Source organism: Capsicum annuum, chromosome 7 (genome assembly GCF_002878395.1).
Source record: "Capsicum annuum cultivar UCD-10X-F1 chromosome 7, UCD10Xv1.1, whole genome shotgun sequence".
Taxonomy (NCBI): Eukaryota; Viridiplantae; Streptophyta; class Magnoliopsida; order Solanales; family Solanaceae; genus Capsicum; species Capsicum annuum.
The window spans coordinates 16,202,586-16,225,564 of NC_061117.1; positions in this window are offsets into that span (position 1 = coordinate 16,202,586).

Consider the following 22,979-nt stretch of genomic DNA (forward strand, 5'->3'; position numbering starts at 1 on the left):
GGGTTACATTAACAACACAAGAAGCCGAAACTAAAACAAGATACAAGATAGATAGTTAGACAAGTGTTGATGTAGTCTTAACAACCCAAGAGCATATTCCACTCTTGAACCTTTAAAACTTCACACAAAAAATACCTAACTCTTATAATTGACATAAGAGAGGCGTCCACCACCCAAGCACCAACATATCAAGAAAAATGTAACACACAAGAGAATCCACCCTTATGCTATGCCCTAGTTTCGGTTGTAGACTCTCTCTCTTTAAGAGGAGTGTTCTTTTTTCAACATTCATAAAAACTATCCACTAAAACCCTACAATGTTATATTTATATTACATTACAAAATAAAAGACAAAAGACTAAAAGACCCTTTAATGAAAAGGTCTCCAAAAAAATAGCCCATGGAGTGTGGTTGGGACGGTTTTGGGCCTTCTTCACACTTGGACTTGTGCACTCTTTAGGTGGTCTTCAAAATACACAAAAAGTGTCCATGATTGTGATCGTACTCGTATCATCCTCTCCGTCTTGAGAGGAATTTGACTACAAATTCACGGCTTCACCTCGTGCAATTGGTCCTCCAAAAGAAACCACCCAAACCAGTCCGCAAAACATGGAGAACCCGTAAGCTCAATAACAACAAATCTCGATTGACATCTTTATTTTGAATCTTGGCTTCCTCTCCATCTTGAGCTTTACCTTCAATCTCATCCGATTCAAGTATCCTACCATCATACAAGTATTATCGTAGACCCCATATTCTTCATGTTCCTTTCTATCATTCTCCTCTACATGGACATATCGGGTTTAGTAAAGTGGAGCTTCAGTCAAGAGAGTTGGTTTAGTGAAGCAGATCTTTAGTTGTCGAGCTTGGACGGAAGGAATTTGAATTGGTGGAAGTTGACGTCTTTGGTTAAGTGGATCTTGGATGGGAGGGTTTGGTTTTAGTGTAGGTACTTGGCGTCTAAGTCCTTGTTGGACTTGATCGAATTGTGGGGAAATAAGCCTAGTTATGCCTCGGTTTTGAGGGCTATTTGGAGCTTGGATTACGGAATTAGGTGATGGTCTTGGAGGATTGGTCATTAGAAGTAAAGTATTGGGAGTCAAAGCACCAAAGTTCCTTCGACTCTCCATTCGATCCAACCTCTCACTCATAGTTACCACATACGAGCCAATTTTTTCAAGACCCGTATTCGCCTTAGCAAGTTCTAGGGACATAGCATCAAGGCGAGCAAAAATGAGATTGATGGCATTATTGTCCATTGTTTGTGCATTTGAAGCCTCCGCTTCCATGGGGGTTGTACCGAAAATTACCCTTCAAGTTTCTTCAAACTCAAGCTCAACAATAGTGAATGGCTCAAATAACCTCCAATCTAGCTCAAATTCGAACCCAATACTTCTATAGATTTAGAGAACACAAATCTAACACTAAAAACACAAGAAAAACACAAAATCAAACCTCAATTTGACCTAGGGTAAAAAATGAGTTTAGTATTTTTTTTTTGGATTTTCAATTTTGACACTTCTTTTTTGTTGGGATTTCTAATGTCTAGACTCTAATAGTTTTAGAGAACAAAAAGATCTAACACTACAAACAAACAAAACACACAAAAATTAAGTTTTTTGAAAGACCCAAAAAACGTGAACAGTAACTTTTTTCTTTTTCACTTTTTTAAATTTTCAAGATAACAATCCCAAGATTGATTTTGTTGGAACAAAATCAAACCTTGCTTTGATACCAAATGATACAAGAAAGACAACGGAAGGCACAAAACACACTCCAAATCAGTCCCCAATCTTAAGGATCCGAGGACCAAATGGGGACCTCTTTCGGATTCACTATTTAGAACAAGAAAGAAGAGGATACAAAGTGTTAATACATCAAAACAGCCAACCAACAAAAAGTTTAGCAACACAGGATGAAACTCTACAATATTACAATAGCAACAAGAACAAACGGGTTACATTAACAACACAAGAAGCCGAAACTAAAACAAGATACAAGATAGATAGTTAGACAAGTGTTGATGTAGTCTTAACAACCCAAGAGCATATTCCACTCTTGGACCTTTAACACTTCACACAGAAAACACCTAATTATTACAATTGACTCTAGAGAGGCGTCCACTACCCAAGCACCAATGTATCAAGCAAAATACAACACACAAGAAAATCCACCCTGATGCTATGCCCTAGTTTCGGTTGTGGACTCTCTCTCTCTAAGAGGAGTGTTCTTTCTTCAATATTCATAAAAACTACCAACTAAAACCCTACAATGTTCAATTTATATTACGTTGCAAAATAAAAGACAAAATACTAAAAGACCCTTTAATGAAAAGGGCTCCAAAAAACAGCCCATGTAGTGTGCTTGAGACGGTTTTGGGCCTCCTTCACACTTAGACTTGTGCACTCTTTAGGTGGTCTTCAAAATACTCAAAAAGTATCCATGATTGTGATCGTGCTCGTATCACCAGTAAACGTGGTTAGCGAGTAACCCTTAGCATGAATCTCAGGATACGGATAAAATAATGCCAATTATAAAACTAAGTGAAACAATCCATAATGCATATAACCATACATATATAAGTGCCGGAAAAAGGGAATTGGGTTTAGCATGCCTTTAAAACCTTTACCTAGCCTTGTCGTCCTAACCACCCACGGGCCATATGGTGTCAACGCTCCCTGTTAAAATGGCCCCATGCGTGTTGCCGCACGACCAAGGAATATCCCTTGGGATGACTAGTACATCCCCCAATATAAAATGTGACACACGTACATGGTCATCAAGACCCCTCATATCAGCAAATATGAGCTTCCGATTTTGGTCCCCCCCGGACCGCCACCTTCCATGGCTTAGCTACACACCCCACCATTAATGCTCAATTAAAACCATTTTCAAACAATATATTTACCACTTATTAACCAAGGCCAATATTAGTGGTATCGTCATACCACCCCTTACTTGTAAGTAATATCCATAGCCAAACCATTTAGGTTAAGGGGACCTTAGGTGCCCTTCTAATTACCATATTAAATCTACTTGGGAGACTTCCATATTATCCACAAGCATAACCATTTAGCCTTTAGCCTTTTCAAACCATTTAAAGCATGCATAGATCCTTTATCCGGTTTAAAACATGTAAGAGTTCCATTAAAAGAAGTTAATGCAATGAATATATCTTTGTAAGCATTTTATCAAACACATTGGGGGCATAATATATCCATATCTAATTCCAAAGACCATTAAATCATTACCATGCAATCCAATTATCCAAATCCACTATTGATGCATATAAAAGCATAAGTAAAACCATAGGAAAACCATAACCAAGCATTCAATATCAAAACCCCAAATAATAGTTGGAAACCATAATCATGAAATAGTAAAACCATGAAATCAATCATATAAACCATGCCTTTAGTTGAAAATACAATGAGGGAAGAGAATCATGCCTTATATCAAAGAATTTGACGAAATAAAATCACCAAGACAAGCCCCAAGGCAATCCGTAAGATGAAACCCTAGCCTTCTTACCCCAAAAGCTCTTGATAGTTTCTAAGTGTTAGTAAATAGAATACTAGGGTAAATAACCTCCTAAGTGTATTAGAAGTCGTGGAACCTAGTTAGAGCATGTAGGGAAATGTCCAAAATTCCCTCACTTAAATCTCTTAAAACCCATCATAGGGATATAATTGACCCATACGAGTCGTACCCTCCCATACGATCGGTATCCACCACTCGTATCCAAGCCTCAACCCTTAGATCAAACACTATCTAGTATACGACTCATCCAACCCAGTCGTACCCATAACATATGATACATACCCATAACTTGTATCCCCGTCAGAATAAAATATCAGGAGGATAAAATACTGCCCACCATACGAGTCCCTGATACGACTCATACCAAGCCCTATGACTTATTCCCTAAAGTCGTACCCATTCTAGTGACCTAAACCATCTCATCAACTAGCACTAGTCAGCTTATGATAGGACCATACCACTCGTACCCCAGCATACGAATCATACCCATAAGTTGTATTGAGTCCGTAGAACGAAATTCCAAAAAATTTTATAAGGGTCAAAACCCAGGATGTTTCAGTCTCCCCCACTAGGAACATTTATCCCCGAATGATGGACAAGGTAGGGGTAACCATACACAAAGTCATTTGTATTATCAAACATACCTTCAACAAAGTTTGAAAATAAAGAGGCAAAGATGTTAATCTTTTCTTTAACAAACTCAGAAAATAAAGATGTTTTCAGGACACATACCTCTGCACAAATCCGAGGAGCAGAAAACATATACGGATACTTGGACTTCATATCCTCTTCTGCTTCCCAAGTAGCTTTTTCCATAGAACCTCAACCGAAGCCATATCCTTGGTTCGTAACCGACGAACTTGCCTATCTAATATCTCAACTGGGACCTCTTTATAAGACAAAGAATCCGAAATATCCAATCCTTCCAAAGGAACAACCGAAGAAGGATCACCAAGACACTTCCTCAACATAGAAACACGAAAGACCAGATAAACCAAACTTAAGCTAGATGGAAACTCCAACTCATAAGCAACATTGTCAACTCTCCGCTAAATCACATAAGGACCAATGAACCAAGTCTCTACGCCTAATATCCATATAGCAATTTTTGCTACTTTGGGCCGCTTTAAGACTATCTCGAATCACCTTGACCTTCTCCATCGCTTGATAAACCAAATCCAAACCAAATATACTTGCTTCTTTAAGCTCAAACCACCTAATAGGAGATCTAGATCTCCTACCATACAATGCCTCAAAAGCAGCCATACCAATTCATAAATGATAGCTATTGTTGTAAGCAAACTTTACCAAAGGCAGATACTCAACCCAATTGCCACCATAGTCAATCACGCAGGCCCGAAGTGTATTTTTCAATGTCTGAATAGTTCTCTCCGATTGCCCATTCGACTGTGGATGAAAAGCAGTACTTAGAAAAACCTAAGTCCCCAACCCTCTGTAGAAATACCACTAGAAATAAGACGTAAACTATGTACCATGATCATAGATAATCAAAACTGGTACTCTATGCAGCTTCACAATCTCCTAAAGATACAATCGCGCATAATCCTTCGTCGAAAAGGTAGTTCACGCTGGCAAGAAATGAATAAACTTGGTCATCCTATCCATGATGACCTAAATTGAATCATACTGATTCTAAGAACAAGGAAGACCAGTAATGTAATCCATATTGATAACTTCCCTCTTCCATTCAGGCAAATCAAATTTCTTGATACAACTCTCCTGGCCTTATGTGCTCAACCTTAACCTGTTGAAACACTATATACTTAGCCACGAAATTAGCCACATTCCTCTTCATGCTATTCCAGTAGTAGATCTCCTTGAGATCGCGATACATCTTAGTCGAGATAGGATGAACAACATATCACGACCCATGCCCCTCAACCAAAACCCTTTGCCGCTGCTCGTCGTCATCAGGAACACATAACCTCCCTTGGTACTATAAAGTACCATCACCACTGATCCTAAACACCACTATCTTTTGGCCACCAACATAACCCTTGATTTTAATCAAGAAAGGATCTAGCATTTGTTTCTCCTTAGTTTTTGCACCAAGAGATAATCGAACCACTTCTTGCACCATTACACCACCTTCCTTAGAGTCCAAGAGACAAACTCTAAGATTAGCCAAGCGGTGAATATCCTTCACCAATTCCTGCTTGCCTTCCTCCATGAGAGACAAACTCCCTATGGATAACCTACTACGAGCATCAACAACCACATTAGCATTACCTGGGTGGTAATGAAGACTCATATCATAATCCTTGAGAAGCTCAAGCCTCCCCCTCTTCCTGAGATTAAGATCTTTCTTATTGAACACGTACTAAAGACTCTTGTGATCAGATAAAGTATCCATATGAATGTTATACAAATAATGTTGCCATATTTTCAAAGCAAACACAATCGCCAACAACTCCAAATCATGAGTAGGATAGTTTATCTCATATACCTTGAACATCCTAGAAGCATAGGCAATCACTTTCCCATGCTACAACAAAACACAACCAAGCCTTACCCGAGATGCATCATAATAAACCACAAACCCATAATTGCCTTCCGGCAAAGTCAGGATTGGAGCCGAAGTCAACTTTTTCTTCAATTCTCAAAACTCCATTCACAAGTATCTGACCAAGAAAACTTAACCTTCTTCTGAGTCAACTTAGTCAAAGGAGGAGCTATCAAAGAAAAACTTTCTATAAACCACCTATAATACCCGGCTAAACCCAAGAAACTCCGAATATCGAATGGAGTCGTGGGCCTAGGCTACCTCTTCACCATAACAACCTTCTGCAGATCCACCATGACCCCTTTACTAGGAATAACATGGCCCAAGAAAGTCACAACGTTCAACCATAACTCCCACTTAGAGAACTTGGCATACAACTGTTGTTTCTTTAAGGTCTGCAACACCACAAAAAGGTGATTAGCGTGATCCACCCTACTCTTTGAATAAATCAGAATGTCATCAATAAATACAATCACGAAGAGATCTAAATACTGCCTGAACACCCTATTCATTAAGTCCATAAATACTATCAAAGCGTTAGTCAACCCAAATGACATCTCCAAGAACTCAAAATGCCCATACCAAGTATGAAAAGCCGTCTTTGGGATATCCATCTCCGTAATCTTAAGCTGATGGTACCCAGATCGAAGATCTATCTTAGAGAAGAACTTCAAACCATGTAACTGGTAAAAAAATCATCTATCCAAGAAAGAGGATACTTGTTATTGAATGTCTCCTCGTTTAACTCTCTGTAGTCAATGCACACCGGTGCACCCCATGGAGAAATACTAGGATGAATAAACCCCTTATCTAGAAGATACTTAAGTTGCTCCTTGAGTTTCCTCAACTCAGTCAGAACCATTCTATATTGAGAAATAGAAATTGGACGAATGTCCAGAAGTAAATCAATACCAAACTCTATTTTCCTATCCGGAGAAACACCAAGAAAATCATCTGGAAAGACCTTTGGAAACTCATTAAACACCGGGACCGAAAATAAAGAAGGACATTCTGAGTTAGAATCTTTACCCTGACCAAGTGATAAAGATAACCCTTAGAGATTAACCTCCGAGCTCTAAGATAAGAAATAAACCTCCGCTTAGGATCTAAGGAACTACCTTCCCATTCTATACCCGATTCACTAGGAAACTTAAAGATAACCCTACGGGTCTGACAATCCACAGATGCATAACAATAATGCAACCAATCTATGCCTAAACTAACATAAAAATCTACCATATCCAACTTAAACAGATCCTCCAAGGTAAGCTTGCTACCAATAGATACCATACACCCTATTTAGACTCTCTTAGCAATAACCGAGTCACCTACCGAGGTAAAAATATAAAAAGGATCCGAGATAACTTTTGGATCAAAATCAAAAGACACAACCACATATGAAGTCACATAAGAAAGAGTGGACCATGGATCAAGCAAATAATATAGGTCAAGAGATAAAAGTTGTAGCGTACTAGTAAAGATATCAGGTGATTCCTTAGATTTCTGTTAGGACGCCAAAGCATATAATCTGTTCTGGCCAACAATAGAACCAGGAGCAGTAATAGAAATAGATGCCACCCACTAGGTGTAGGAACAGAAGATAGAGCCATAGGAATTTTATTGATCCCCATAGCAACATTATTGACCGGATAATCCCTTAAACGATGGCCTACCTAGCCACACTTAAAGTATTTGTCCCTTCTTTTCTCATAATATTCCCGATGAGGACGACTACAAAATTGACAAGGAGGACACAAAAAAACTGACTAACCTCTGCTCTCTTGAGATTAGGCAATCTATGCCCGAGAATTGTCACCACCTTGATGATGCCTATTTCCCGACTGATAAGGAGTACTAGCAAAATAGGAGCCAGAAATCCCCCACTTTTTTTTTTGCCACTTGCCACCATCCTTACTATCTTAAGACTAAACATCTCCCTAATTAGAAAACCTGCTCCTCTTTCCCTACCTATCCCCAAACTTTACCTGCTTTCTATTCTCATCCTCAACCTACTTCATATGAATAGTCAACCTCAAGATGTCCATATATTTAGTAAGAACGATAGTCTTGCTCTCTAAAATCAAATCTATATTCAACCTAGAAGTGAACTTCTTCATTCTTGACCTCATATCGGCCACCAAATTAGGAGCATACCTTGATAGCTGATGGAACTTCAAAGCATATTCCTTTACTGATATCCTTCCCTGCCAGAGGTTCACAAACTCCTCTATCTTTGCTTCCCTCAACTCTTGAGGAAAGAATCAATCCAAGAAGTCATTAGAAAAGTCCCCCCACAACCCTTCCTCTTTGATATTACCTCTATCCCTATCCCACTCCTCAAACCACTAATAAACAACATCCTCGAGCTAATAAGAAGCAAAGTTAACCCCCTCTACATTAGTAGCCTGCATCACCCTAAATATTTTTCCCCATCTCATCCAAGAAGCCCTGTGGATCTTCCTCCACCTTCACCTTAGTAATAGTTGGAAGACCCATATTCGTAAGTTGACCAACCCTTGTAGCCTCAGCAGATAAAGCACCAGTCGAACCCCACTCAACCTAAGAAACAACCAATTGGGTAATAAAATAGATAGACTGACAAAATTCTACGTTCATTACTTTGCCCTAAGGGACCTGAGGAGAACTAGCCAGAATATAAGGAACTCCAACACCATCAAGAATAGGACCATGAGATCGAAGATGTACTTTAGATATTGGACGTACCCCTTTAGTATTATCTCCTGATAGGATGAAAGAATTTCTTTGTGTTTTAGATCTAGGAGGCATGATTTAAGAAATAAGCAAATAAGGATTAGAGGAGATTCCAGGATTGAGAACTCAAGCTTGAAGATAGAATACCAAGAAAGTAAAATAATACTATATTTTTTACAGCCTCTTTCTTATAAGTATGGTGTGCTTCACACTCCTAAAAGAGACTCTACTCGACACAACTTTGTAGACATCCCAGTTGACCATGAACCTAGGATCTGATGCCAACTTGACACAACCCAACCTTAGGCCTTGTTGTAATGGGCATCCCAAGTCCAACCAGGACTAGGGACTTCCCCTTGTTACCTAACCAACTACCTATATCCAGCCTTAGATGGGATGAATTTTAAATATATAACAGGATAACATTATTGTTTTTATTAAGACTTTAGGATAGGGTCATGACCGTGAATAACCTAACCAAGTCCAATGGTACCGAAGAACCACCCAACTATACCAAGCCATATCATAGACCATAAACTAAAGGGAATACCAATACATAATATAAAAATCAATCCCAAAATATAATAGGATGGAACAATTAACAATATCATCCAATATTGTCAGCCACCAGCTTATTCCAATGCCAAGGCCGACACCAATACTGTTCCTGCCCATACCAACCCCAGGAGTACCAAAAAGCCTCTATCCAAAAGAGTAAACAAGTCTAATTGGGACATACCCCCAACCATGGTCAAAATTAATATCCAAAGTAAAAGAAAAGTGTCTACATAAATCTATAACATAAAATTATGCCTTCCAAAAGGATGGAAGCTCACCACTTTAGTCTATATGCTGATAACAAATACGCATACTAAACATGAGGAGTAGAATGACTAGTTCCTATATAGCGTGGGTATACAGCCTCCAGTAGATGAGGTTAGCAAGTGACCGCTAGCATGAATCTCAGGATAAGGATAAAATAATATCAGTTATAAAATCATGTAAAACCATTCATAATGCATAAAACCATACATATATAAATTTTGGGAAAAGGGAACCGGGTTTAGCATGCCTTTAAAGCCTTTACCTGGCCTGTGTAGCTTTGCTGTCCTAACCACCCAGGCCATATGGGTTTAGCTCTCCCTACTGAAATGGCCCCAGTGCGTGTAGCCACATAACCAGAGAATATCCCATGGGATGACTAGTACATCCCCAATATAAAATGTGACACACACACATGGTCATCAAGAACCGTCATATTGATAAATATGAGTTTTCAATTTTGGCCCCGCTAGTACTGCCATCTTCCATGACTTAGCCACACACTCCACCATTAATAACCAATTAAAACCATGTACAAACAATTCATTTACCATTTATTAAACAAGGACAATATTAGTAGTATCGTCATACCATCACTTACTTGCAAGTAATATCCATAGCCAAACCATTTAGGTTAAGGGGACCTTAGGCGCCGTTCTAATTTCCATTTAAAATCTACTTGGGAGACTTTCATGTTCTCCACAAGCATAACCATTTGGACTTTAGCCTTTTCAAACAATTTAAAACATGCATAGATCTTTTATCCAGTTTAAAACATTCAAAAGTTCCATTAAAAGAAGTCAATGCAATGGACATATCTTTGTAAGTATTTTATCAAATACATTGGGGGTATAATATATCCAAATCTAATTCCAAAGTCCATTAAACCATTACCATGAAATCCAATTATCCAAATCCACCATTGATGCATATAAAAGCATAAGTAAAACCATAAAAAAGCCATAACCAAGCATTTGATATTAAAACCCCCAAATAATAGTTGTAAACCATAATCATGAAATAGTAAACCATAAAATCAATCATATAAACTATGCATTTAGTTGAAATTACAACAAGGGAAGAGAATCATGCCTTATACCAAAAAATTTAATGGAAAAAAATCACTAAGACAAGCCCCAAGGCAATTTGTAAGATAAAAACGTAGCCTTATTTCCCTAAAAGCTCTTGAGAGAATTATAAGATATTTTGGAATAGTTTCTAAGTGTTAATGAATAGAAAATAGGATAAATAATCTCCTAAGTGTATTAGAAGTAGTGGGTCCTAGTTAGGGTAAGTAGAGAAATGTCAAAAATACCCTCACTTAAATCTCTTAAAAACCCATCATAGGGATACGAATGACCTATACGAGTTTTACCCTCCCATACGATTGGCATCCACCGCTCATATCCAAGCCTAGACCCTTGGATCAAATACTGTCCAGTAAACGACTCATCCAATCAAGTTATAACCACAACATATGATATTTACCTATAACCCGCATCCTTGGCAAAATAAAATACCAAGGGAATCAAACACTACCCACTATACGAGTCCCTGATACGATGCGTACCAAGCCCTATAACTCATACCCTTAATTCGTACCCATTTCAGTGACCAAAACCATCCCCCCAACTAACACTGGTCAGCTTATGACAGGACCATACCACTCATACCCCAGCATACATCTCATACCCATGAGTCGTATTGGGTCCGAAGAACAGAATTCCAGAAATTTTTCTAAGGGTCAAAACCTAGGATATTTTATAAAGCTTGTCTCAAAGCCTAGGTTTGGTGTCATTGGGTGTCCACAAAGTCATGCCAAGTAGAGTCTCTTTTATGGGTATGTAGTGTTCCACACTTATCAGTAATAGGCTATGTGGCATTTTAGAATGTTTCCCTTTCTTTTGATAAATTTTTGGGTTATAGATTCTAAGGTAGCCCCCTCTAATATCTATTTGTTTGCATTTTAGATTATGCCTCCTCAAAGATCTGATACTGATGGAAGCTTCTCTTTCCCAATTAGAGACAATGTTGATGTAACCCATCCTGCTTATGGGGTTCAGACCTGATCTAAGGCCCTGCTCCTACTGGCTCTCATGGGGGTCCCCCAAATTCTACTAGTCCTTCTTAGGTCCCTCAGGGTAATATGACTAATGCTGAGTTTCATCATTTGATTCATTTGCTTACTCAGTTGCTGGCCTCTCAGTCACACCAGTCTGAGCGTGATAGTGATGTTAAACCTTTAATTTTCACTAGTTCTATTATTGAGAAAGATCCTCAAGGTTTTATTGATGATATGAAAAAGATTTTCCGTGTGATGTATGCTTATAACTTTGAGGGTTTAGAATTTGATGCATATCAGCTAATAGATATGGAATATTAATGGTATGAGGAGTGGGATCAGTTGTGGGGTGATGATGTGGAATTTGAATTATAGTATAACTTTTCTAGTGCTTTTCTTGATCACTTTTTTCCTTAGAAATTAAAGGAGGCGAAGGCTGAGGAGTTTGTGAATTTGAGGCTAGGTAGGATGGCAGTGAAAGAGTATCCCTTGAATTTTCACCAATTGTCCTGTTATGCTCTAGAGTTAGTGTCTTCTATCAGAGCTAGAATGAGGAAATTTGATTCTAGGTTGTCCCATGATTTGGTATTGGAATGCAAGACTACTCTGTTGAATAAAGACATGGACATCTCCAGGTTAGTAGTTTACATGTAATATTTTGAGAAGAAAAAGAAGAAACAGGCTAAAATAGGAGTAAGGTAGAGTAAAAAATTCAAGTATTTTTAGAAGGGTGGAGGTCAGCAAAATAGTGGTAAAGATGGTCGGCATTGGGGCAAGAAAAAGACATGGGAAATTTGAATTCCTATTCTACAGCTAGTGCTCCATATCCTAAGCCTTCTAGTGACCGCTGCTTCAAGAAGAATAATGGATCTAAGGCATAAGGTGCCAATCTCAGGCCAGTGGGGCCCAGTCATCTTTATCCCACCCTCCTTATAAATTATATGGGTATCTACACCATGGCTTTTATGATAAGGGGAGGAACAAAGGTTTTAGATCTGGTCAGCCTTGTCATATTCAGAGGAACTATCCTTCAGGCGATGTTTCCATTAGAGCTAATAATGTCCTACTTGCTGCTTTTTCTTCTCCCATACCAAAGGGTGCTACTTCTGGGTCCGACACTGGTTGAAACCATCTGTAAGCTTTTGACACTTGTTAGGATTCTAAGGCATCTCCCAATGTTGTTGTGGGCATGATAAACCTTTTCTCTAGAGATTTTTATTGTCTTCTTGATCATGGGTCTACCCTTTCTTATGTGACCCTTTTTATGGTTATTCATTTTGGTATTGGTCCTAAATGTATTTTGGATTCTTTTTATATATCCACCTTGGTTGGTGACTATATTATGGATGAAAGAGTCTATAGAGGTTATGTGGTAAAAAGATGTTAGTAGATCTAATACAGTTGGACACGATAGATTTTGATGTGATATTAGGGATGGATTAGTTGCACTCGTGCTATACGGCTTTTGATTGTCAGACCTGAAGGGTTAATTTTTTATTTTTGAATAAGCCAGTTATTGAGTAGAAAGGTAGTTCCCTAGTGTATAAGGAAAGGGTTATTTCTTATATTAGAGCTCGGAAATTGATTTTCAAGGGGTATCTCTACCATTTAGTGCATGTTAAGGATTTTAGATTCTAAGGTCTTTTATTTCAATCAGTCCCAGTGGTCTGTGAGTTTTTTTAGGTATTTACTGATGATTTTTCTGGTGTTTCTCTCGATAGGAAAATTGATTTTGGGATTGATCTTTTTTTGGACACTCGTCCTATCTCCATCCCTCCTTAAAAAATGGTTCCAGCTGAGCTGAAAGTACTTAAGGAGAAATTGAATAATCTTTTTAATAAGGATTTTATTTGCCCTGGTGTTTTCTCTTGGGGTGCTCTGGTACTCTTCATTCGTAATAAAGATTGGTCCCTTTAGATGTGTATAGATTACCGACAACTGAATTAGGTGACCATAAAGAATAGGCATGCTCTTTCTATGATTAATGATCTATTTGGCTAGCTTCAGGGTGCTAAGTTCTTTTCTAAGATTTATTTATGGTCTAGGTACCACCATTTTAAAATTAGGGAGGTGGGTAACCCTAAGACTGCCTTCCAAACCTAGTATAATTATTTTGAGTTTTTGGTAATGTCCTTTGGTTTGACTAATTCCCTGGCGACATTCATAGATCTTATGAATTAGGTTTTCCATTAGTTTTTGAACTTATTTGTCATTGTGTTTATTGATAATATTATTGTATATTTCAAGAGTGAGGTGGATCGTGTTTATCTCCTCCAAATAGTATTGCAAACCCTTCAGGAGCAGTGGTTGTATGCTAAATTCTCTAAGTTTGAGTTCTGGTTGAATGCTGTGACTTACCTGGATCATGTTTTTCTAGTGAAGAGACCATAGTAGATCCACAAAAGGTTGCAGTGGTAAAGAAGTGGCCTAGACCCATGGATCCAATTGATATTCAAAGTTTCTTAGGTTTAGCTGGCTATTATAGAAGGTTAGTGGAAAGTTTATCTTTTATTGCTATCCCCATTGACTAAGTTAACTTAGAAGAAGATAAAGTTCTTCTGGTCTGATGCTTGTGAGGGTAGTTTTAACAAGTTGAGAGATAAGTTGACTTCGACTCTGGTTTTGAACCTACCCGAGTGTACCGATGGATTTGTTGTTTATTATGGTGTGTCCCATGTGGGATTGGGTTGTGTATTGATGAAACATATTAAGATGATTGCATATTCTTATAGGCAGTTAAAGGTGCATCAAAAGAACTATCTGACGCATGATTTAGAATTATTGGCTGTGGACTTTGCTTTGAAGATTTGGCATCACTATTTGTATGAGGTTTATGTTGACATCTTCTCAGACCATAAGAGTTTGCAATATGTGTTCACCTAGAAGGAGTTGAATCTCAGGCTAAGGAGATAACTTGAGTTTCTCAAGAACTATAACATGAGTCTCCATTATTATCTAGGTAAAGCTAATATGGTTGATGATGCTCTTAGCAGGTTGTCTATGGGAAGATTATCTCATGTGGATGAGGAAAAATGAGGTTTGGTGAAGGATATTCACCATTTAGATAATCTTGGAGTCCGTCTCTTAGATTCTGAGGATGGTGGTGTGATTGTTCAAGAGGTGTCGAAGTGATCTCTTGGCGTTGAGGTAAAAATGAAATAGATTTTGGATCCTATTTTTATACAGATCAAGGATAATATAGGTCACAAGAAAGTGATGGATTTTGAGATTCGTGGTGATGGTATCTTGCGATACCAAGGTAGGGTATGTGTTTCTAATGTTGATGGGATGCAAGAAAGGATCTGAAGCTCATGGGTCGAGATATACTATTTGCCTTAGTTCGACAAAGATGTACCATAATTTGAAAGAGATCTGTTGGTGGAATAACATGAAGAGGGATATGGCTAATTTTGTGGTCAAGTGTATGGTGTATCAGCAGGTGAAGATGGGACACCTGAGGACTGGTGGTTTTTCTCAAGAGATTGGGTTGACCGTGTGGAAATGAGAAGTGATTAATATAAATTTCATGACTGGTCTACCGCGATCCCATGGTTAGTTAGATTTAATTTGGGTCATCGTGGATAGGATGACTAAGTCTGCTCACTTCTTATCCATGAGGACTAATTTCTCTTTTGAGGATTATACCAAGTTGTTCATTGAAGAGATAGTTAAGCTGCATTGTGCTCCAATTCCATTATTTTGGATCAAGGTATACAGTTCTCATCTCACTTTTGGAGTTCCTTCTAAAGAGGTTTGGTAAAGTAAACCTTAACACCGCTTTCCATCGTCATATTGATGGACAAGCGGAGAGGACTATTCAGACTTTGGAAGATATACTAAGGCATTGTGCAATTGATTTTGGTGGTAGTTTGGTTGACCATTTGCCTTTCTTAGAGTTTGCATATAATAATAGCTATTATTCAATTATTGGGATGGCTCCTTTCAAAGCTTTGTATGGTAGGAGGTTTAGGTCTCCTATTGGGTGGTTTGAGGTTTGTGAGAATATATTGTTTGGCCCAGACTTGGGTCACCAAGCTATGAAGAAGGTAAAGGTGATTTGAGATAGGATTAATACCGCCCAAAGTATCCAAAAGTCCTATATAGATGTAAAACGAAGGGATTTGGAGTTTGAAATGGATGGTTTGGTGTTTTTGATAGTATCTCCCATGAAGAGAGTAGTGCGGTTTTGAAGGAAGGGGAAGCTTAGTCCCCGTTATGTTGACCCATATTGTGTTTTAATAAGAGTTAGGAATGTTGCTTATGCATTGGAATTTCCTTCTAGTTTGGGTTCTATTCCTCTAATCTTCGACTTGTCAATATTGAAGAGGTGTGTGGATAATCCTTCTTTGGTCGTTTCCTTGGAGAGTGTTGGTGTCTTGGATTTCTTGTCTTACGAGGAAGTCTCGGTGGAGATTTTAGATCGGCAAGATCATCGATTGTGAATGAAGGACGTGGCTTCAGTAAAAGTTCTGTGGAGGAACCAAAAGAATGAAGAAGATACTTGGGAGGCCGAAGAGGACATGAAGTCCAAATACCCATCCATGTTTCCCTCTTTAGATAATCGTGCTTGAGGTATATGCAATCCTTAACATCTTTGTTATCTGACATTGTTATAGAAAATTGTGGTTTCCTTGATATCTTTGTTTTGTCTTTGTTAAAGGTAAGTGTGGGTGTATTCTAAGTCAAAATTGTGCTAATGAATGCCTTGTCCCATCATTCGGGGATGAATGATCCTAAGGAGGGAGCGGGAAATGCGACACCCCTGATTTTTGGCCCTTGAAAATTTGTGAAATTTTATCCTTATTATCTTGACTACGACTCACCCTACAAGTCATAGAGAGGTATGACAAGTCATTGGAACCAAATTCATAGACTGACCAATGTGTGTGGCTAAGTATTCTATTCTGAGTACGAGTGACTTCTAACAAGTCATATGAACTCATTACAAGTCGTGATATCCCAATCATAGTCAAACCAGTGTATGTTCCAAGTGTTGTTATCCTTGTGATAACTATGATCCTATGAGTCGTAGGGTCCCCTAACGAGTCATACGATGTAATTTGTAGGGTCAATAGCAAGTGTGCCTAATGACACTTCTTGGCTACGACTCGTGGTGATGAGTTGTAATATGTCGTTATGAACTGCAGCATAACCCATATTCAGTGGTGATAAGTTTTTAGTTTTTAAGTTAAGGGCACCTTAGACATTTTCCTCCTTTCCCTGCATAATAACCACGTCCATAAAACACTCTTGGGGCATTCTTTCAACACTTTAACACATCAAAGACACTCTTTGTTCTCTCTAAATTCCCTCAAGCAAGATACTTAGGAATTCCAAGAAGTTGATCATCTAAGGGATCAAGGGTTGAATTCTCTCCATAAATCTCGATATTTCAAGCATGTTACTCTTCCCCAATTATTACTTTATGAAAAACATGAATTTAATTGGTTTATTTGGATGGTTTTGAATGTGGGTTTTGATATGGTTGAGGATTTTGGAATGATTGGTCCTTAAATTATTTTTGCATAATTTGTTGTGCATTTTTTATGCTTTATTAATGGTTTTAAACTTGTGGGGTGCATGGGAATAATGAATACTCTAAGGGGTCATGGTTTTTCCCCAAATCAGCTTTGAAATTGGAATTGATTTTGAATAGTTGTGTTTCCCTCAACTCATTTGTGTAATTAGCTTTGAATTGTGAAATTGTCACTTGGTTTGACTTATCCACCTATATAATTGTATTTCAAATAATGGTTAAACAATGAACATGTATTTTGAAGGCCTTGTTGGCTATGTTTGCTTTAATGAACAAGAGGGGTCGAGGCATTCCCCCATACTTGATTTTGTAAATTAAAGAAGGTCGAGACATTTCTCCAATTTTCTTTAATAAACAAAGGGGGCCGAGGCATTCCCCCAGGTTAAATATGATTGTTATGGCATAGAGATAAGCTTGCAAGTATAAGGGTATGACGATACCCATGTGTGCCTTAATGGGTTTATGTGAAACTTGTTTTAAATTGGGCTTAATGGGGGTTATGTACCTAAGCCATGAAGGTGTGGGTCTTGGATGACTTGTACTGAAAACTCGTGTTTGTTGACATGAGGTTTGGTTTTGATGACCTGTGTGCATGGTTCACATTATTGATATATATTTGTATCTCGGATTGTCCAAGCGTCAAGGAATTCCCTAGTATTTCTTGATACCTCTGGTTCGTGCGGCTAATACGCACTTAGGGGCCAAAAGAGGGAGCTAAACCCATATAGCCCGTGGGTGCCTGTTATGAAGGTTGAACTACATAGTCTAGGATAAAGTTTTTCTTCATGCTAAGACTTGTTCCCTATCACGACATATTTCTTTTGTATGTATATGATGATGTTAACATGGTTTTGAATTGGATTTTGACTTGACTTTATTTTGTCCCATATCCCTGAGTTACATGCTAATTTTCACTCCACTAACTGTCTCCGGATGCTGTATCCCCATGCAATGTAGGCATCAAAGATTTTACTACATTTTCTACGCAGTGTCAGATGGATCGGCCCGATTCGTCAATCATTAGTGATGAAGTGGTGAGCTTCCATTCTCCGAAAGAATTGGTCATTTTATCAGTTTTCTTTCATAGTCTAGAATTGAAGATCTTACATTATCATTGGCATTATCATTTTCATTATCATTGTTATTGTCAGAGTTGGGGGAATGTCCCGACTTATATTGGTTTTCGGTATTGTTTAGAGGCTTTGTGGATATGGTTGTGGTTGGGTATTATTGTTTGATATTTCATAAACTTGAGTTTCTATTTATCCTATCTTGTTGTGTGATCGAAAGTCAGCCATTGCTAGAAGTGTTGTATCCTATTTGGCTAGGCAAAGGGAGTGGTTTCCGCTTCTCGATGGACTTGAGATACCCGTCATAGCTAGGACCTGGTTCGCGTCATGATAGGTACTTACATCGATGTAAGTGGTACTTACGCCCCGGAAGTGACCTCTTTATAATTGTCTGATAAAATCTTCACTTTTAGAACCTCAAAATCATCATCCTTTGATACTTATATGGCCACTTATGGTGGCCATAAGTTCCACTTACGACTCCGTCAATGTAAGAACTCACTTAAGCTTTCAGGTTCTAGGACTATCTTTTCTGATACTTAAGAGGCCACTTACGATGGTCGTAAGTGGAACTTATGGCCCGTAAGTGGTCTTGTAAGTAAGGTCTTCTGCAAACTTCAACTTTCTTTCTTCTTTTAGGGTACAAAACCTAGTTTCCGGCAATGTAAACACAAAAACACATCATATTAAGCAAAACTGACGTAAGTACTTACAAATGTTTAGGTTTTAAACATCGAATGTGCCATGAAACATGGCACATCAACACCCTCAACATAGAATTCTTGCATGTCCTCAAGCAACAAACACATAACATAATAATACAATGAAGCTTAACCAAGAGAAACCTAAGGTACCTACGATAGTCAACTCAATTTCAGCTCAAAACATAGTACCCCCTCCTATTTCCAACTTTTCAAAATTACTGTGTGGATCTATGTAGCACAACAATGCGATACACATGAATCAATCTATGACATTACATTAACAATAAATAACCACGCAAATACGCAAGTTACACTACCCGAACAGATAAGCAACTAGAAACACAACCCATGTACCATCACAATAAAGAAGTCCCACTCTCATAGTATAATCATGCATGTCAATGCGGGGGATGATAACGGGACACTCACACTTAAAAAAAAGGTTTCAACTGATGCGCATAGAATACCACCTTATTTTATTTACCTGAGTTTTTTGGACAGTCGAACTAGGATCACTGTAGGACTTTATACGGCTTGTAACATACAATTGGGGGCATGTATGGTAATTTTGGGAACGAGTGACTAACCCTCCTTAACACTACAAATAATTTTGGGGTCCACTTTTCAACCGCAATTATTTTCTTTAGTTTCTCCATTGTTTCTCCCTTTTTCTCTTTTATTGCTTATTCAGGTTGGGTGCAGTTCCCTCTTTTATTCTTTTTTTTCTTTTTCTATTTTTTTCTTTTTTTTATCTTTAACACACTCAACCCTAATTTCTTTTCTCTTATTCAAACTCTTCTTCATACCCAACTCTAATTATGCACCCCTATGATAGCCACCCTCAACTTACGTGAATTACATGAGTTGAGGTGCACAATATCCAAGGGAGAACTAGGGCCAAAACAGGTTCATTGAACTTAAACTGGAAAGGTAAAAATTGTAAACAAGAAAATAGGTCAATATAGGCTCAAATTTAGGGATCAAGAGATACTTATTTACATTTGGATGGTCATTTAGGCTAATAGTGGACTAAATTCAAAAATGGCTTGTGATAACGTCTTAACAAACTATCCTACAACCTAGGCAAGACTAACCGAGAAAGTTATGGTTTAAATGCACAAATAGAACTAACTAAGCATCTTATACACACAAGATACTTGGTTGCATTACCAACTACTACCTATCCAGTTCATGCAAATGCTATGCTATGATTATTCTATCCCTAATCCTAATGCCATAGCAAGATTTGAAATGGTCACACATGTATTCACATCACACAGTTCATAAAATCTTTTTGGAGGGCTATCATTTATCTCAAAACACTTTAAATTAAAAAAAATATATCAACTACCCTTAGGTCACTTCTTTTTCTCCTAGTTAAACACAAACAAAACCTAACACATATACAACACAAACGTAAAATAACCTAAACATTCCATATCAAGTAAGAACAAACTTAAAAAAAAGATACGACAACAAAAATCCCAAGAGGATATCTAGACCCACAAGTAGCCCCATCTCTATCAAATTAATATGCATTGGCCCCAATGCATAGGGAAGCTACAAAGCAAGAGAGGTAGGAACATATCTGTGGTACCTTAGGTTCGTAGATCTACCGTTATTCACACAAACACGAATTATCATAAATACAAAAATAACAAGATACCTTGGGTTGCCTGCCAAGCAGCGCCTGATTTAACATTGCGACACGATGTGGGTACCTTGATTACTAAGACTTCATCATGGTAGCCAAAGGGTTGGCCTCCAGCTTCATCAACATAATTTATTATTGAAACCACCCTCATGTTAGTTGGATGCTTCATGGTTCTACAAACACTGAGTTTGACTTTCTAATCATTCATCTTAGACTTAAGTTCACCTCTTTCCATATTCACTAATGCTCTACCTGTGGCCAAAAATAGTCTTTCCAAAATTATGGGCATTTCAAAATCAAATTTATAATATAAAATAACAAAGTTGGTTAGAAAGATAAAGTTTTATACTTTGGCCAAAACGTTAAATGATATGCCCATAGGTTTCTTAACTGTACGATCTGCCTTCAGTAATCGAATCATCTTGGGTTTGGGAGGTTTCAAGTTTAGTTGTTTGAACACGGCCAGCGACATCAAGTAAATACTGGCACACAAGTTACACAAGGCCTTGACAAACTTAGATGTCCCAATGGTATAAGGAAAAGTGAAAGCACTATAATCACCTTTTTTCTGCACAAGAGATCAATATGTAATGTCACTACAATAATGCAAACCCCCAAAATGCTCATAACTGACATTTCTCTTCTTTGTTACTAAATTTTTCATAAATTTTACATAACCAGGTATCAGATCAAGATCTTCAAGAAGAGGAATGTTCAAACTCAAGAAGGATGTTTAAACTCAACTCCTTCAGCATAGCAATAAAATTTTTATACTTCGCTTCTTCTTTCTTCTATTTTAAACCTTGAGGAAAAGTTGGGGAAGGTTGTGGAATGGTTTTCAAGACAAACTCAACTTCCTTCCCCTTTCCTTTATCCTTCTCAACTTATTTATCAACACCCGATGATTTTTGTGATGACTTACCACTAGTCACCAACTTTTTAGATTCCACTCCAGGTGCATTATCAATATCAACAACATCATTCTATGCCTTATCGACTATCAGCATAGGAGGATCAATAGTAGCTTTACCACTTCGAATAGTGATGTCTAGACAGTGACTATCATTCTAAGAATTCTTAACAGTGTTTCTCGGAAGAGTACTCAGTTGAAGCTAATTCAAAATGATCGACATCTGACGAAATTATTGATCAAGATGCTTGATCGCATTAGCATGTGATCTATCTTAATATCCTTAAGGAAACTCTCTTGATTTTTTGAACCCCTAACCAGCTTCATAAGCATTGTTTCCATACTCAAATTAGAATCTCAATTCCCTAGAGTAACATATTCACCACTCTTCTCCTTATAATTATCCTTTCATCTCTAGTCACAGTCTCTGTCTCTCTGCTTCGATCTCTATACCTCTCCCTATAGTAGTTTTGACCTTAATTCCCTTACCTCGAGTTCCAAGTGTCTTGATTAGTCCATTGTCCCTTGGCTCGAAAACTTGTCTTCTCTCTGTCCAGATACTTAGCCTTTTCATCAATATGAGAATAATATGACCTTAGAGCCTTACCTTGAGTACCTACTACATTTACGTTCTATGAATTGATTATTGTAAATTTTTAAGTTAGTAACCTAATCCCGTACTCAACTGTACAACCTCTTGAGACATTGTATTATCTATAATTCTCTGCTCACTGGACAAACCGATAGCATAAGTGTCAGAACCTCGTTATGTCTCCCGAGTATGCCACCCTCAGTTGATATTAAAGACTTGGTCTAAGATTTGTGAAGCTAGCTCCCAATGAAGGATCATAAAGCTCCACTCGTAAAAGTGACCGTAACAATTTTGGTGTTCTTATTTAGGGCTCTATAAAATATTTCAAGAAAATTCTGTCCCAAAATTCTATGGTTGGGCACTATCATCAACTTCTTCTTGAACTGCAACCATGTCTCATATAATGGTTCTGAATGCAATTGTCTAAAGTTATAAATCTTATCCTTTAACTGTAGCATTCTAGAAAATGGGAAGAAATGGTCCAAGAACTATTTTTGTAACTCATTCTAATTAGTGTAATGAACCCACAAGATAGTTCTCCTAGGCATAATGTTTCTTCGCCTGTAAGAGTAAATGGGAACAACCTAAGTCTCAAAGCTACCTGACTCACCCCTGATATATTATACGAAGTGCAAATTCCCATAAAATTCATGATGTGCAGGTTTGCATCATCATTCGATATACCAACAAACACACCTTTTAGATTTAATAGCTGAATTATAACATTCGTAATACAAAAACTTCACTCATTGGGGCAACTCAGGAGGAATAATAGCTTATGTATCGATAGGCTCAACATACCCCATATCTTCCTCTGGATTATCATATGCTGGCAAGTACTGAACAACTGGGA